This window comes from Bombina bombina, chromosome 10 (genome assembly GCF_027579735.1).
Source record: "Bombina bombina isolate aBomBom1 chromosome 10, aBomBom1.pri, whole genome shotgun sequence".
Taxonomy (NCBI): domain Eukaryota; kingdom Metazoa; phylum Chordata; class Amphibia; order Anura; family Bombinatoridae; genus Bombina; species Bombina bombina.
Window position 1 is genome coordinate 119,356,340 of NC_069508.1, and position 17,225 is coordinate 119,373,564.

The following is a 17,225-nucleotide window of genomic DNA, read 5'->3' on the forward strand; positions in this document are numbered from 1 at the left end:
AGCTAGGTAGTTATTAAATAGTTAATAACTATTTAATAACTATTCTAACTAGCTAAAATAAATACCAAGTTACCTGTAAAATAAATATAAATCCTATAATAGCTACAATATAATTATTAATTATACTGTAGCTATCTTAGGGTTTATTTTACAGGTAAGTATTTAGTTTTAAATAGGAATAATTTATTTAAGTATAGTGTAGTGTTAGGTGTAATTGTAACTTAGGTTAGTTTTTATTTTACAGGTAAATTTCTCTTTATTTTAGCTAGGTAGCTATTAAATAGTTAATAACTATTTAATAGCTATTGTACCTAGTTAAAATAAATTGAAAGATGCCTGTAAAATAAAAATAAATCCTAAAATAGCTATAATATAATTATTATTTATATTGTAGCTATATTAGGGTTTATTTTAAAGGTAAGTATTTAGTTTTAAATAGGATTAATTTATTTAATAAGAGAAATATTATTTAGATTTATTTAATTAATATTTAAGTTAGGGGGGTGTTAGGGTTAGTGTTAGACTTAGGTTTAGGGGTTAATAATTTTATTACAGTGGCGGCGGTGTAGGGGGGGCAGGATAGGGGTTAATACATTTATTATAGGTTGCGACGGTGTAGGGGGGGCAGATTAGGGGTTAATAAGTTTAATATAGGTTGCGGCGGGGTCCGGGAGCTGCGGTTTAGGGGTTAAACTATTTATTTAGTTGCGACGAGGTCCGGGATCGTCTGGATGGCGGGTAATAACTTTATTATAGGTGGCGGCGGTATAGGGGGGGCAGGATAGGGGTTACTAGGTATAATGTAGGTGGCGGCGGGGTCTGGGAGCGGCGGTTTAGGGGTTAATACATTTATAAGAGTTGCGGCATCTAGGAGCGGCAGTTTAGGGGTTAATAACTTTATTTAGTTGCGGGGTGCTCAGGGGGCACCGGTTTAGGGGGTAGAACAGTGTAGTTAGTGTGGGTGCTTAGTGACAGGCTAGCAATAAAGCTGTGAAAAAGCCGAAGAGCAGCGAGATCGGATGAGTGATAACTCTCACAGTCCGCTGCTCATCGCCCCGTACTTGGTGCGTGGCTTTTTGACAGCTTTATTGATAACTTAGGCGAAATTTTGCAGGTCCGCGGCGGCGATGGTAGGCGAGCTTAGGCAGGCGTATTGGGCCCGCGAAGGCAGGTAAAGTAGACGCGTTGATAACTACCCACCAGAGAATAAGTTCAGCTGTCTCAGCAGTATGATTCCCTCTTCATTTGTGGAGAAAGAATGAGTGCTATTCTGATATGGGAATGTGAGTTTAAAGGGGAAGTTCCACCTGTATTTGATGTTTTCTTTAATGAGAATTTCTACCACAGGCTTCATCCCTCTCCTTCTCCTCAGTGTCATCAGTAATAGATCAGTATATATCTGGATCTCATTGCTTTCATAGGTAAGCTTACGGGCTGTTCTAGCTGCCATTAGTAGCACTTCTTTGACATGGAAGTAGTGCATCTTCACAATGATATCTCTCGTAGCTGACTGAGTGCGTTTGTTTAGAGCCCGATGGACCCTGTCCATAAGTGGCATAAGTATCTCTTTCTCAGGAGCAAGCCAATGAAATAGGTTAATAACATCTTCTGGTAAATTCTTAAAGCTCTCTGGTAGGTTTCTTATTCGTAAGTTGGAACGTTGTGATCTATTTTCTAGATCTTCTATTTGATCTCCAAGCTTCCTAATGTATATAGAGTGATCAAGTAGAGTAGTTTGTAGTTGTGGGATTTCCCCAGATAAGTCGTCCAATTTTTCTTTTATATCTGATGTCCGATGTCCAATTTCGTGGATATCTTTTGCAGACTTTAATTTTTCTTGGAAGATGGCTTTTATTTGTTTGAGTAATTCTTTATTTGGGGCATCTATGGAGCCAGTATCTTTCGAGTTGATCTTGCACAGCAGTTTCTTTGACTGGCGATATATATTTCTCTCTGCTAGTCGTTGTTTGGGTTGTCTTAGTTAATTAGTCCTTAACTGAGTGGCTTCTGCTTTTCATGTTGGTGGTATTTTTCTTAGCCACTTTATGAAAGGTCAAAGACACAGTTGTGAGGTAATTAATAGATTATAGCCAAGATAAATTTAATCGTGCCACATATGTGAAGATGCTTATTTGTGGTGATGTGTAGATGTCAGTTAGGGAATAGATTTTCAGGTCATTGATATAGCTTGTCACTATGCCATTATTTTGCTGTCTTTACATCTTTTAGAGATACATCTCTTCCAAACATAGGATCTCTGATGTAAATTTCTTTGTTTTCCCTATTAGGGGTTGGTCAGAATGTATTTGGCGCAATACTGTCTTGCCTCAGATATGAACTCCACACTTCTCATGGCTCTGTACTTATTTGTGTTGTGGGTCAGGGTGTGGAGTACTCCAAAAGTTCTTTTATTTGTCTCCCCAATATCTGTGATGTTCTGACTACCACAACATTTCTCACATCTAGAACCCTAAATCACCATCTCTGGTTTCCTCAATCCCTGTATCTGTAGTTTTTGGATGTTGTGCCCTCCATCCACCATACACTACCCCCCAAGGATTTTGTCCTCACAGGACGATCACAGGAAAGGTGTTAGAGTATGACCAGACAGCTCCAAGAGCAGCCGTAAAGGGGAGGGGAGAGTGTATGGCTGTATTAAACTGGTATAGCGTGATATAGGCTTAATTGGAGTATATAGGAGGGGTAACATGAGGAAACCAAGATTGTGTTATTTGTAGGGCAACCTGTCAGGGTGTGGATTAGACTAATTGCAAACTTATTATGTGAATTGGCTCTCCCCAGATTTATCTCACTCCACTCTCATCAATCCATGAAATGTCAATAAGCACTTGCTCTGAAAATTTCCCTGGTGGCTTTTATGACTTTGTGTGCTGTAACTTGACTGGGGACAAATAAAACTGTCAGGTGGGAACAGACTATCTTAGAATGATGTTATTGTGAAGTATGCCTTCCTAACCCTAGTTCCGCTGCCTAGAGATTGTCTAGTATGTCTTTCCACTCAATTGCAACTGCAGGTTCCTTTTATTATTTAGAGGGCCGTAGCCCCGGTGCAGAGTCTCCTAGCTTTACACTTTATTATGGGTTTTCATTATAGGTTTTGATACTCATAGTAGGCTGCCACTGCAGCTTGAATTTACTTGTGAGAGGCCTCAGCTATGTTATCCCGCTCCAGATTGGAGCCCCAACCCTCCAGATCAGTCAATCTAATTATCAGTGTACCAGCTTTGATTTTACCACTGTGCCCCCTTACTTTTGTCTTGGTAGCTGGTCCCTGTTCTCACCTCTCTGCTCCTACTGCAAGGGACTCTGCTGGGGTGATGTATGTGGCACAGCTCATGGTGGTGATTATTCCTGCGGCTCCGAAGCGGAGCCCCGACCTTTCAGAGCCTCACTCGTAGCTGCTTGTTGGTACTGCCGGCTGTGTAAGTAGCACTTGTTCTCTACAACTTTGTGTGCAGGGGTAAGTGGGTTTTTGCTGCCTTCCAGTGCTTTCGTTGTCCTCTGTTTTCTTATGGCGGCAAGTGTTGATGTTCCTCTGCTAAGGCCCCTCCGTATGGGTTAGAGGCAATCGGGATTGGTCACCGCAAACTCTCTCTATACCCGGCCCTGATCTCCAGCTGTTAGCTAGGTGATCTGCCAAGTGAAGTTGGCACCCTCAGATTCGGGCTTCAACATTTTTGCCAGGCCTCACCTACGATGTATTTCTTTTAAGGTGCCATTTGTTAGATTCCAGTCTCCAGTCACCCTAGTTTTGTCTCACGTTCTGAGATCTTTACTTTATCAGTATTGGGTAACTGAAACACCACTTATTAACTTTTAAATTACTTTTTTACAACCTTTTTAAGTGGAGCTATGAAAAGTTGCTGCACTCCTGTTCAGCCGTTAGCCCCGCCCACAATGTTGCTATTTTTAAAGCATTTTATGCCTGCAGATTTCACTGATTTATCACTTTATTTATGGTCTATGATTACGGAAATGTGTAGCCGAAATGCGTAAGACCACATTTTTCTGCTGATATGTGGTTGTGATTTCTCCTTGACCATTTTTAATTGCTTCATTAAATACTTTATTTTTATTTTACAGCTTTATGCCTGGGACCTTTTTTCTTTATATAACTGATTTATCTCACCATCTTCATGTTAATTGAAATGACTCAAAATTTAAAATACACATAAGGTATATAACCATTAGAAATCAGAACATAATACATGTTAAACTATATTGAAAACATTTATTTTTGATTAGTATTTTTTTTTTAAAATCAAATATATTCCTATGTTAAACTTGGATTAATTTGTAAGATATTTCATTCCAAAGATATTTATTACTATTTATGGGGAAGATCTCACTACTCACAGGAAATTTCAGGTTCAACCCCTTTTCTTAGAGAAGGGAGATGGGAGATCAGTTATTGTGGGGGCTATGTGTGTGATATTCACAAGCTCGCCAGCATGGATAGATATCGTGAAAAATCTTTGGGATTTTTTTTTACACATATTGTTAATGTAGGGTTCTCCCTTTGACATCATGAACCCTGCATCATCAGATAATTATCTTTCAAATAAAAATTTGTGTTTCTGACATTTTTTTTAGGGACCTCTCTATTAATGAGCTTTTTAATATGAGGCCCTATGAGATGATATCAATGCAAGGTAAAGAGATTTTCAAGAATAAGCCATCATGTTTCCTCTCTATAAGCACTTTCTCCTCAGCCTTTTGCATTCTTCTATTTGCTTTCTCTCATTGACTTCAGCAATGGACTTCTGTATGCATCTGCTTCTTAAATTTAACTTTCTCACTCCAATCTTTCTTACTCCAACTTTGAACCTATCCTTATTACAATGGGGACCTATGTTCTCTAAATGTACCTAATTTATAAGAGTTTGCTCTCTTCTATTTGTACTTTCTTGCCCAGATCTGTTCTTTGACACATCATGCCCATTTCAATTTCTGCTACTCAAGATTCTTTCATTCTAAGCCCTGGTTTGATTCTCCAATATTGCTCACTTCACTCCTACACTTACACATTTTAATGCCTCAAGAGAGAATAAAACTTAAACACAGTGGCCTAGATTTGGAGTTTGGCGGTAGATGCGTTGTTAACGCTACGCAGGCTTTTTTCTGGCCGCACCATAAATTTAACTCTGGTATCGAGAGTCCAAAAAAATGCTGCGTTAGGCTCCAAAAAAGGAGCGTAGAGCATTTTTACCGCAAATGCAACTCTCGATACCAGAGTTGCTTACGGACGCGGCCAGCCTCAAAAACGTGCTCGTGCACGATTCTCCCATAGGAAACAATGGGGCTGTTTGAGCTGAAAAAAAACCTAACACCTGCAAAAAAGCAGCGTTCAGCTCCTAACGCAGCCCCATTGTTTCCTATGGGGAAACACTTCCTACGTCTGCACCTAACACTCTAACATGTACCCCGAGTCTAAACACCCCTACCCTTAACCCCTAATCTGCCGCCCCCGCTATCGCTGACCCCTGCATTATATTATTAACCCCTAATCTTCCGCTCCGTAAACCGCCGCAACTTACATTATCCCTATGTACCCCTAATCTGCTGCCCCTAACACCGCCGACCCCTATATTATATTTATTAACCCCTAATCTGCCCCCCTCAACGTCGCCGACACCTGCCTACACTTATTAACCCCTAATCTGCCGAGCGGACCTGAGCGCTACTATAATAAAGTTATTAACCCCTAATCCGCCTCACTAACCCTATAATAAATAGTATTAACCCCTAATCTGCCCTCCCTAACATCGCCGACACCTAACTTCAATTATTAACCCCTAATCTGACGACCGGAGCTCACCGCTACTATAATAAATGGATTAACCCCTAAAGCTAAGTCTAACCCTAACACTAACACCCCCCTAAGTTAAATATAATTTAAATCTAACGAAATTAATTAACTCAAATTAAATAAATTATTCCTATTTAAAGCTAAATACTTACCTGTAAAATACATCCTAATATAGCTACAATATAAATTATAATTACATTGTAGCTATTTTAGGATTAATATTTATTTTACAGGCAACTTTGTAATTATTTTAACCAGGTACAATAGCTATTAAATAGTTAAGAACTATTTAATAGCTAAAATAGTTAAAATAATAACAAAATTACCTGTAAAATAAATCCTAACCTAAGTTATAATTAAACCTAACACTACCCTATCAATAAATGTATTAAATAAAATACCTACAATTACCTACAATAAAACCTAACACTACACTATCAATAAATAAATTAAATACAATTGCTACAAATAACTACAATTACATAAACTAACTAAAGTACAAAAAATAAAAAAGAACTAAGTTACAAAAAATAAAAAAATATTTACAAGCATAAGAAAAATATTACAACAATTTTAAACTAATTACACCTACTCTAAGCCCCCTAATAAAATAACAAAGACCCCCAAAATAAAAAAATGCCCTACCCTATTCTAAATTAATAGAGTTAAAAGCTCTTTTACCTTACCAGCCCTGAACAGGGCCCTTTGCGGGGCATGCCCCAAGAAAATCAGCTCTTTTGCCTGTAAAAAAAAACATACAATACCCCCCCCCAACATTACAACCCACCACCCACATACCCCTAATCTAACCCAAACCCCCCTTAAATAAACCTAACACTAAGCCCCTGAAGATCTTCCTACCTTGTCTTCACCTCAACAGGTATCACCGATCCGTCCTGGCATCCGGTGCTGAAGAGGTCCAGAAGAGGCTCCAAAGTCTTCCTCCTATCCGGCAAGAAGAGGACATCCAGACCGGCAAACATCTTCATCCAAGCGGCATCTTCGATCTTCTTCCATCCGGTGCGGAGCGGGTCCATGTTGAAGCAGCCGACGCGGATCCATCCTCTTCTTTCTGCGTCTCCCGACGAATGACGGTTCCTTTAAGGGACGTCATCCAAGATGGCGTCCCTCGAATTCCGATTGGCTGATAGGATTCTATCAGCCAATCGGAATTAAGGTAGGAATATTCTGATTGGCTGATGGAATCAGCCAATCAGAATCAAGTTCAATCCGATTGGCTGATCCAATCAGCCAATCAGATTGAGCTCGCATTCTATTGGCTGTTCCGATCAATCCCATCAACTGACTCACCTTTATCTTTATTTTTGCTTACCTCCTCATAGAATCTATATAGATTTATTTGACATATTCTATTTCTTATAAAACCATGCTAGTTTGAACTCATAATCCTGTTCTCCTGAATATATTCTCTTGAATATAATCTTTTATAATCCCTTTCAGTATCTCCCCACTATTAAAGGGACACTGAACCCACATTTTTTTCTTTTGTGATTCAGATAGAGCATGCAACTTTAAGCAACTTTCTAATTTACTCCTATTATCAATGTTTCTTCGTTCTCTTGCTATCTTTATTTGAAAAATAAGGCATCTAAGCTTTTTTCTTGGTTCCGCCTCTGGACAGCAGTTTTTGATTGGTGGATGAATGTATCCACCAATCAGCAAGGACAACCTAGGTTGTTCACCAAAAATTGTCCGGCATCTAAACTTACATTCTTGCATTTCAAATAAAGATGCTAAGAGAATAAAGAAAATTTGATAATAGGAGTAAATTAGAAAGTTGTTTAAAATGTCATGCTCTATCTGAATCACGAAAGAAAATTTTTTGGGTTCAGTGTCCCTTTAATATCAATCTTACTGGTCTATAGCTTCCTGGATAAGCCCTGCTTCCATTTTTACCTTTCCCCAAAACTATTGAAACACACTATAGCTTTTCAATAACCTCTTATCTTATTTTTATTTATTTTCTCCTTGACACTATTCCATCCCAAATTTCAACTCTCTCTTCTATCCTAGTCCTAAAACTGAATAATATTTTCAGCACAGCTCTCTCTCTGCTGGCACATTTCCTTATAATTTCAAGTACAGTTAATGCTAATCACACCCATGATGAAAAAAAAAATCCCACCTTACTCTTTATTGTCCAGTACGCTTGCTTAAATTTGTCTTTAAACTATTAGAAAGGTCAATCTACAATCATTTAATTTTTATTTAACTTCTTACTAGACCCCTACCAGTCAAGATTCCACACTAAACACTTTGCAGAAATGTAATAAACTCACAAAAGTAATAAACAGTCTTTTAATTGCAAAGCAGAGAGCCACTTTTCTATCCTTGATATCTCTCCACAGTTTGAAACAGTAGACAATAACTTTCACTTATATAAACTTTATTCTTTTGGTATGAGAAATACAGCCCTTGCATGCCTTGTTTCTTACCTGTCCAAACATTTAAAGGTTGTCTTAAAAGCACATCCTTTGATCCTTTGGCACTCTCTGCAGAAGTAATTTAAGATTAAAGGCCAGATTACAAGTGGAGAGGTATTTAATGCTCCTGATAACGCGTTAACTCAGCAAGAAGTAAGTTTTTTGCGCATATCGTGTAGTGCACTTAAATTCAATTCTACTGAAGCGATTACGTTTACTTTGAAATGTAATACGAGCACTACATCCGACGTGCACAAACATCTATGCAGATAATATGCAAATCTATCTCTTCTCTACAGATATCACCCCCTCCTTATCCAATCTGGTATAAAACTGTCTTTTTGCAATTTTCTCATATGTCATTTTACTTACAGCTTAAGATCACGTATCCCCCCTCCTCTGCACTGCCACTCCTGAATTCTCACTCATAGTAGAATACCACTTTATCACGGGTCCGCTGTCTTGGAGTCATATTTTTTCTTTTCATCAATCTTATTCACTTCTCATATTGAAAAACTGCTGCCAACTGAGTCAACATAACATTTCTAGCATGTACCCTTTTCTTACCCAAGTCACCACAAAAATATTAATTCATTCATGTATCCTGTCTCACAAACATTACAGCAAAACTCTTCTTGGCAGCCTACCCAACTTTGGCCTTTTCCAATACATTATGAATGCCTTTGCCAAAATAATTTATCTCACTCAGAAATCAGCATCAACTATTCCTCTTTGTCAGTCCCCACATTGGCTCCCTACCTCAAAATTAAAATACTTACACTAACTGACAAAGCTCAAGCTAAACAGTTATGCACCTAATTGTGTTCACACACCCATCTTTAGTTATCTCCCATAAACATCCTCCTCAATCTATCTAACAACTCAGTCAACCAATCTCTAGTCTACACCCTTTGTCTCATTCATTTCTAACCTCTATATTCTTAGCTCCACAAAGCAGGGCTGTCTTTCTCCTGTATCAAATAATAATAATAACAATATATGTGTACTACTATGTGTTAGTGTAATGTGTATACAGTCTTTAACTCTGTGCACTGCAAGCTACAACTGCACTGTATTCAATTAATTATGTCTTGCAAGTTAAAATGGACATGAAACCCACATTTTTTCTTTATGATTCAGATAGATAATACAATTGTAAAACAACATTCTAATTTACTTCTATTATTTAGATAATATAGATATCCATTGTTGAAGAAATAGCAATGCATATGGGTGAGCCAATCACACGAGGCATCTATGTGCAGCCACCAATCAGCAGCTACTTATATGCTTTCAACAAAGGATATCTAGAGAATGAGGCAAGTTAGATATTAGAAGTAAATTGAAAAGTTGTTGAAAATTGCATGCTCTTTCTAAATTATGAAATAAGACATTTGAGGGGTTTTTTTGTGTGTGTGATAGATTACCTATTCTGCATGCTTTTGTATGTAACAAATAATTACTTTATGTTGCGGAGTTACAGTCTATACTTACATCCGGACAGAAACCTTGTTTGTCCAGACTTTGATAAATGGGGGCTTATGAATGATTTCCAGTGTGGACAATGTAGAAAACCTGGTATATCCTAGAATTCCATAAGCAAAAGAATCTGCAACATAGTGCCCTAGACCCTCAAAATTCTGCTGCCCCCCCACCCCCCTAGGTTTTAGGCTGTTTTTTTGGCCATAATTGTGAGGGTATAATGGGACTTTCAATAAACCTGCAAACACCCAGGTCATATATCTATATATGTGTCTGTCTGTCCATCTATCTATATACTGCATATATATGTACATATACACACATACAGTATATATATATATATATATATAATATATATACTGTATATATATATATATATATATATATATATATATATATATATACTGTACACACACACTCATGTATGTATGTATATTTTTATATATATATATATACACACTAAACCAATTAAATATGGTATTGTTTAAATTCAATATAAACATTTAAATCAAATAACTGAATGCCAGCTACCTTCTACCTGACTTCTATGTGTGCCAGAACAGTCTCTTCAACGTGCTGTCATGGGGAAAGGACAGTCAGAGAGCAGGAGGGGCATGGCACAGACAAAACAGAGTGTGAGGAGTCTGCAGAGCGATGCCTGGGTGGAGTCACCCCATGAGTGAGGAACATGTTAGTGTTAGCGGTGCATAGTGAGTGCTACTAAGCACGCTGCAGGCGGCTGGTGGAAAACGTCAAGTGACCTCGGCAGAAACCGGTCATGTGACCTTGGCTGTAAGTTGCCCTCAGCCCCGCCCAAATTTTTTTTTCTATCCTCCACAGTCAGTCAGTGCAGTGGCCATGGGCAAAGTGCCACCCCCCAAAATTTGCCGTCCTAGGCCCAGGCCTTTATACGCCCCTGCTTACAATTGTACATTAGTCATTTAATCAACTGGTGTAATTGAAAAGCCCAGTACTTTGAAGTTAACCGTATTCATTTTTTTTTCTTTATTGTACTATTCAGAATTAATTTCCATTGACTCTCATATTGATACTATTTTTAGTTGTGCAATTACATAATATAAAACTTGATCATCCTTCAGCAGAAATTATTATGAAGCCCTTTTTTTATTGATCCACTTGCATGATGCCTAGAATAATATTTGTGCTACATAAGGACATAAACCCTCCACAATAATGTATAATTAATTAAATGTAATAGTAAAATTATAGAGATTTTAAGAGTGTAATATTCTACCAATCTAAATGGAAACTGTGACTGTATTTTGCCAAAAACAACTACTTATTTTTCTCAACTGGTCATACTGCAATGAAGCGTTTTAATCACTATAACAGGCAGACTGAAGACTGTTCATAGGAAGCTTGATTGTTCCTTTTATAATGACTACAAAGATGGTTGTTAGAAATCATTTAAAAAAATGGTCATTATATTTTCCTTAAGCTTTCATACCTGATCGACAGTTTTAAAAAAAATCTGTCTGAATAGCCTTGCTCACACAGAAACTGGTCAGAGGTTAGTGTGCCTCAAAATAATAGATATTTAGACTCTCCAAGTAGCAAAGGAACTTAAGAGACTTTCAGTGAGAAAACAAAGATCAAAAATTTAACATCAGACCATCTAGAGACAGTATAACCTGATGCTTATTTTTGTCGAGGAGAAACCCAAACATGTTCTGCAGGCAAGGATCAAAATGGAAAAAGTCAAAAGGTCAGTTACAAAAGACAAAGGTCACACAACATCTCTGCAAGGATAAGCCGGAAAGCTTAAAATGCCTCTTGTTTCACCAGATCAGATACTTCAAGCAATAATGCACAACAGGATACTGTAAGAGATGCATAAAAAATTGTCAAGAGTAGCAAGATCATTTTGAAATTATTGATTTTGACTTTGATTCAGTTTCATGAGATATCATAGAAATACTGTGGGAGAAATACATTTTTTAAGTTTAACATTCGCTCAATTTTATGCTGGATCAAAAGGCTTCAGAATGTATCACTCAGTTTTATCCCAAAAGCAAACTTGGCCTAACCACATTTGTATTGTTTATTGCCTTGAAAAAAACAAAAACATTAAATCATTGTCCAAATAACAGTACTCTGCTATAAATTTTGATAGACTACTTTCACAAGTATAATATGATAAAGTGTCCATTGCAGTCATCGTTCTCTGCAGGGTTTTGTTCCATTCTTAAGTCTTTTCAATGCCTAAAGCAGTATTGAAGAGAAAAAATACAATGTAGTCTATAAAAGGTATATACTATATTTGCATTTTAATTGTGCTGTTAACTATTATAATGTCTCAAATGTGTTTCCTTTGCTTATATTTAAAATAAAAGTAAAGAAAGTTATGAATGTATTGAGAGAAATGCAATGATACTAAAATAGAGTGGCAGATTATAGCTGTTTATGGTTCTATGCATATAGTTCAAGACATAGATGAACAAATCACTAGAAAGTGTTAGGTACATGCAAGAATCACAAGACTTATACTGTATATATACAAGTGAAGGAATCTATATTTTCAGGGGGGAAAAAGGAAGGACCACATTCCAGTAAACTAGAAATAAATTGCTTTCTATACATCAAATTTCCGTTAAAGGGATAGTAAATTCAAAATTAAATCCCCAGAAAGGGCCAGATTACAAGTGGAGCACAAAATATTGCTTTTGCGAAAGCGATATTTGAGCTCCACTTAGTAATAACAGCGCACGCAAATGTGCGTTGGTATTACAAGTTAGGTACAATAGGAACGTGACCTCACGTTCGCATTTCCCGGAAGCTCATGCCGTGAGACATGGCATGAGAACCAAGCGTAACGAAGGGGGTAAGTCGCGCAGCAATGGGCAGCAGATTTAAATATATTTGTATATGAATATATACATATATACAGTATTTAAATAAATATAGGAGTCTCCGCACTACCGAGCCATTAATATTAAAAAAAAAAATGCTGTTACAAGGGTATCTATCTTATAAAAAAACTAAGGAATTTAATGTACATCAACTACAAATATATGACACATTCCATATAAGATGCAAATACACAGAAAAAGAAAACAAAACACAGAAATACTGGCCGTCCCCAGTACTAGAAAATCAAATGTAGACGTCAGTTCAAACTTTGTAATAGGCCAGACCCTCACTGAGCAAACCTTTGTTGTGCTGTCTCTATTTCACTGGCGGACTTTGGTCCTTAAGTGCCGATATCTGCTCCTACACCTGATATATGCCTGCTATTACGCTGCAGATACTGACATCCATACTATTATTACACTTTACACAAGGCAATCTTAATGCATGAACTGCTTCACTATATCACTTTAAAGTTGCTGTAGTTCATACCGCTTGCATATAACCCTGCTGCATTTGCTTCTAAACCTACAGCTTGCTTATATTCTTAAGACATACATAGTTCGATTACTGAACGTTTCAGCCTAAGGGTCTGGCCTATTACAAAGTTTGAACTGACGTCTACATTTGATTTTCTAGTACTGGGGACGCCCAGTATTTCTGTGTTTTGTTTTCTTTCTCTATGTATTTGCATCTTTGTTGAATTATGCATTGTATATGGAATGTGTCTTATATATTTGTAGCTGATGTACATTCAATTCCTTATTTTTTTCTTTAAGATATATACCCTTGTAACTGCATTTTTTTGGTATATTAATTGCTCGGTAGTGCGGAGACTCCTATATTTATTTATATTATTTTCTTGAGGTGTTTTTACCTGGAGTACCCCTAGTCCCGAGCAATACTTTACTCTGAATCTATACTCCCTTAGCCATTACCTGTTTATTAGTGCTTATCCACATATCTCTTATACATATATATTTATTTGTTTATATATGTATAAACATATATTAACACATAAATATATACTGTATGTATATTAGCATATACATATATATTTATAGAGAACACACAGTTCCCCTAGACCGCAATGTAAAGGCACCCGCTCACTTTAACCCCTGATAACTGCTTTGTGCAGTTTTTTTTTTAAATGCTAATATATATATATATATATATATATATATATATATTAAAAGCCCTACACACTACTGTATTTTGAGGGAAATTGGGGGACATTTAGGCCTAGATTTAGAGTTCGGCGGTAAAAGGGCTGTTAACGCTCCGCGGGTTTTTTTCTGGCCGCACCATAAATTTAACTCTGGTATCGAGAGTTCAAACAAATGCTGCGTTAGGCTCCAAAAAAGGAGCGTAGAGCATTTTTACCGCAAATGCAACTCTCGATACCAGAGCTGCTTACGGACGCGGCCGGCATCAAAAACGTGCTCGTGCACGATTCTCCCATAGGAAACAATGGGGCTGTTTGAGCTGAAAAAAAACCTAACACCTGCAAAAAAGCAGCGTTCAGCTCCTAACGCAGCCCCATTGTTTCCTATGGGGAAACACTTCCTACGTCTGCACCTAACACTCTAACATGTACCCCGAGTCTAAACACCCCTAGCCTTACACTTATTAACCCCTAATCTGCCGCCCACGCTATCGCTGACCCCTGCATTACACTTTTAACCCCTAATCTGCCGCTCCGTAAAACGCTGCCACCTACGTTATCCCTATGTACCCCTAATCTGCTGCCCTAACATTGCCGACCCCTATGTTATATTTATTAACCCCTAATCTGCCCCCCACAACGTCGCCGACACCTACCTACACTTATTAACCCCTAATCTGCCGAGCGGACCTGAGCGCTACTATAATAAAGTTATTAACCCCTAATCCGCCTCACTAACCCTATCATAAATAGTATTAACCCCTAATCTGCCCTCCCTAACATCGCCGACACCTACCTTCAATTATTAACCCCTAAACTTCCGATCGGAGCTCACCGCTATTCTAATAAATGGATTAACCCCTAAAGCTAAGTCTAACCCTAACACTAACACCCCCCTAAGTTAAATACAATTTTTATCTAACGAAATAAATTAACTCTTATTAAATAACTTATTCCTATTTAAAGCTAAATACTTACCTGTAAAATAAATCCTAATATAGCTACAATATAAATTATAATTATATTATAGCTATTTTAGGATTAATATTTATTTTACAGTCAACTTTGTAATTATTTTAACCAGGTACAATAGCTATTAAATAGTTAAGAACTATTTAATAGTTACCTAGTTAAAATAATAACAAATTTACCTGTAAAATAAATCCTAACCTAAGTTATAATTAAACCTAACACTACCCTATCAATAAAATAATTAAATAAACTACCTACAATTACCTACAATTAACCTAACACTACACTATCAATAAATAAATTAAACACAATTGCTACAAATAAATACAATTAAATAAACTAGCTAAAGTACAAAAAATAAAAAAGAACTAAGTTACAGAAAATAAAAAAATATTTACAAACATAAGAAAAATATTACAACAATTTTAAACTAATTACACCTACTCTAAGCCCCCTAATAAAATAACAAAGCCCCCCAAAATAAAAAATTCCCTACCCTATTCTAAATTAAAAAAGTTACAAGCTCTTTTACCTTACCAGCCCTGAACAGGGCCCTTTGCGGGGCATGCCCCAAGAATTTCAGCTCTTTTGCCTGTAAAAGAATAAATACAATACCCCCCCCCCCCCAACATTACAACCCACCACCCACATACCCCTAATCTAACCCAAACCCCCCTTAAATAAACCTAACACTAAGCCCCTGAAGATCTTCCTACCTTGTCTTCACCATCCAGGTATCACCGATCCGTCCTGGCTCCAAGATCTTCATCCAACCCAAGCGGGGGTTGGCGATCCATAATCCGGTGCTCCAAAGTCTTCCTCCTATCCGGCAAGAACAGGACATCCGGACCGGCAAACATCTTCTCCAAGCGGCATCTTCGATCTTCTTCCATCCGGTGCGGAGCGGGTCCATCTTGAAGCAGGCGACGCGGATCCATCCTCTTCTTCCGATGTCTCCCGACTAATGACGGTTCCTTTAAGGGACGTCATCCAAGATGGCGTCCCTCGAATTCCGATTGGCTGATAGGATTCTATCAGCCAATCGGAATTAAGGTAGGAATTTTCTGATTGGCTGATGGAATCAGCCAATCAGAATCAAGTTCAATCCGATTGGCCGATCCCATCAGCCAATCAGATTGAGCTCGCATTCTATTGGCTGATCGGAACAGCCAATAGAATGCGAGCTCAATCTGATTGGCTGATTGGATCAGCCAATCGGATTGAACTTGATTCTGATTGGCTGATTCCATCAGCCAATCAGAAAATTCCTACCTTAATTCCGATTGGCTGATAGAATCCTATCAGCCAATCGGAATTCGAGGGACGCCATCTTGGATGACGTCCCTTAAAGGAACCGTCATTAGTCGGGAGACATCGGAAGAAGAGGATGGATCCGCGTCGCCTGCTTCAAGATGGACCCGCTCCGCACCGGATGGAAGAAGATCGAAGATGCCGCTTGGAGAAGATGTTTGCCGGTCCGGATGTCCTCTTCTTGCCGGATAGGAGGAAGACTTTGGAGCACCGGATTATGGATCGCCAACCCCCGCTTGGGTTGGATGAAGATCTTGGAGCCAGGACGGATCGGTGATACCTGGATGGTGAAGACAAGGTAGGAAGATCTTCAGGGGCTTAGTGTTAGGTTTATTTAAGGGGGGTTTGGGTTAGATTAGGGGTATGTGGGTGGTGGGTTGTAATGTTGGGGGGGGGGGGTGTTGTATTTATTCTTTTACAGGCAAAAGAGCTGAAATTCTTGGGGCATGCCCCGCAAAGGGCCCTGTTCAGGGCTGGTAAGGTAAAAGAGCTTGTAACTTTTTTAATTTAGAATAGGGTAGGGATTTTTTTATTTTGGGGGGCTTTGTTATTTTATTAGGGGGCTTAGAGTAGGTGTAATTAGTTTAAAATTGTTGTAATATTTTTCTTATGTTTGTAAATATTTTTTTATTTTCTGTAACTTAGTTCTTTTTTATTTTTTGTACTTTAGCTAGTTTATTTAATTGTATTTATTTGTAGCAATTGTGTTTAATTTATTTATTGATAGTGTAGTGTTAGGTTAATTGTAGGTAATTGTAGGTAGTTTATTTAATTATTTTATTGATAGGGTAGTGTTAGGTTTAATTATAACTTAGGTTAGGATTTATTTTACAGGTAAATTTGTTATTATTTTAACTAGGTAACTATTAAATAGTTCTTAACTATTTAATAGCTATTGTACCTGGTTAAAATAATTACAAAGTTGCCTGTAAAATAAATATTAATCCTAAAATAGCTATAATATAATTATAATTTATATTGTAGCTATATTAGGATTTATTTTACAGGTAAGTATTTAGCTTTAAATAGGAATAAGTTATTTAATAAGAGTTAATTTATTTCGTTAGATAAAAATTATATTTAACTTAGGGGGGTGTTAGTGTTAGGGTTAGACTTAGCTTTAGGGGTTAATCCATTTATTAGAATAGCGGTG